The sequence below is a fragment of the Rattus norvegicus genome, chromosome 17 (genome assembly GCF_021556685.1).
Source record: "Rattus norvegicus strain SHRSP/BbbUtx chromosome 17, alternate assembly SHRSP_T2T, whole genome shotgun sequence".
NCBI classification, from domain to species: Eukaryota; Metazoa; Chordata; class Mammalia; order Rodentia; family Muridae; genus Rattus; species Rattus norvegicus.
Window position 1 is genome coordinate 73367323 of NC_141550.1, and position 2133 is coordinate 73369455.

Sequence of the window (2133 nt, forward strand, 5' to 3'; positions counted from 1 at the left end):
CCCTCTCCAAGTAAGCACCTTTGGGCACCTTGGCATCTGCACAGCGTTCTACCTGTCACCCAATATCAAAGCTGGGTCTAGCTGGAGAATGACAGAAAAAGCTGCCGAGATGCTGGAGCCCTGTGGAGAGCATGTATAGGATTCAGGAAGATCTCTGGTGAGGATAAGCAAGCCCCCCAACACACAGCAGGCATAGGCAGGGACCCCAAGAACCACTTCCTGCTACCTTCCTATCAGCAAACACCCTGGGAGAGCCAGGCCACAGCTGGGGATAGGATTGAGGGTGGTGGTGTACACTTTGTGTTTGATTACCTCTAAAGGCTCATTCGAAAATTATTAGAATCAAATACAAGCATAACTGTGATGAATCAAAAGGCCAGGTGCTTTGGGTACAGTTACAAGCCATGCCCATGGGGACCCAGAAGGGGACTGATCTTGAGGGATCATCTAAGGAGATGCACCAGGGTTGTCAATCGTCTGAGCCCAGAAAAAGGAAAAGGATTTTCTTGCAGCTAAGAAGCCCACTAAAGTCTTTTCAGAGTGAAGTGCAAGCCAAGCAGTGCATGCCTGGGCACGCGTTGTTCCTTTAAAAATGTGCACGCACACATGCATGCACACATACATACACATGTATGTATGTATGTATCCATGTATGTATGTATATGACTTTTGTGTCGCTGCAACCATGTAGCTAGCAAGAAACACATGAGAGAATTTATTTTGGCCCACAGTCTGGGGGATCCTGAGAGAGTGGGTCAGGAAGCAAGTAGAGGCTGCACTGCTGGCCTTTCCCTTTCTCTTCCGGTCCCAGGCACTGCAGGAGCCGCAGGTTACCGAGCAGACATGGCCAAGTCCAAGAACCACACCGCACACAAACAGTCCTGTAAATGGCACAGAAACGGCATCAAGAAACCCCGGTCACAAAGATACTAATGTTTTAAGGGGGTTGACCCTGAGTTCCTGAGGAACATGCGCTTTGCCAAGAAGCACAAGAAAGGCCTGAAGAAGATGCAGGCCAACAACGCAAAGGCAGTGAGTGCACACACAGAGGCCATCAAGGCCCTTGTGACGCCTCAGGCTATCAAGCCCAAGATGCCAAAGGGCCCCAGCTGTAAACTCAGCCATCTGGCTTTCATGGCTCACCCCAAGCTTGGGAAGAGGATACGAAGCTACATGGCCAAGGGTCATAGGCTCTGCCAATCAAAGCCCAAGGCTCAAACCAAGGCAGAGGCCAAAGCTCCAGCTAAGGCCCAGGCTTCGGTTCCAGCTCAGGCTCCCGAAGGTGCCCAGGCCCCTGTGAAGGCCCCATAGAAAAGGCTCCTGCCAGTGTGAAGACAGACGGACCGCTGTGATACACCTACCTACACACTATTTGCAGATGACCAGTGTCCTATGCTGTTTTTACAAATAAACTTGAGGCAAGAAAAAAAAGAAGCAAGTAGAGATAAAAACTGATTGATGCTCTCCTCACTTTCTACTTTTATTCAGTCCACGGACTGATCACCACCCCCATTCGGCCAGGGTATTTCTCCCAGGTCACTTTAAATCCATACAAGTAGTCCTATCAGACCAGAACCCACTGTTGGGGCTGCATAGAGACTCAGTCTTCTCCTTCAAGGCTTACCCTACAACTATACGAGAAGGAAGTGCTCCTGAATATGAATTTGGGAGAGACAAAGTTCCATCCACACCAGGCATGTCTAACAGTGAATCAAAAAGACAGGCAGAGCAGGAATGGGCAACGTCTTAGTTAGGGTTTTATTGCAATGAAGAGATACCATGACCATAGAAATTCTTATAAAGGAATACATTTAATTAGGGCTGGCTTACAGTTTCAGAGGTTCAGTCCATCATCATCCTGAAGGGAAGCATGGTGGCACACAGGCAGAAATGGTGCTAGAGAAGGAGCTGAGAGTTCTACATCTTGATCTGCAGGCAGCAGCAGGAGACTGTGTGTCACACTGGACAGAACTTGAGCATAGGAGACCTCAAAGCCCATCTCCACAGTGACACACTTCCTCCAACAAGGCCACATGTCCTAATAGTGCCATTCTCCACTGACCAAGTATTCAAACATATGAGCCTTTGGGGGCTGAAACTTTTCTAACCATCACAGGCATGATGGTGCCTAAG

General features: G+C 48.9%; 1 pseudogene; it reads left to right on the plus strand.

Annotated features, from left to right (window-relative positions):
- Positions 1 to 822: 822 nt before the first annotated feature.
- Rpl29-ps3 (ribosomal protein L29, pseudogene 3) lies at positions 823 to 1311 on the plus strand (annotated as a pseudogene).
- Positions 1312 to 2133: the final 822 nt, after the last annotated feature.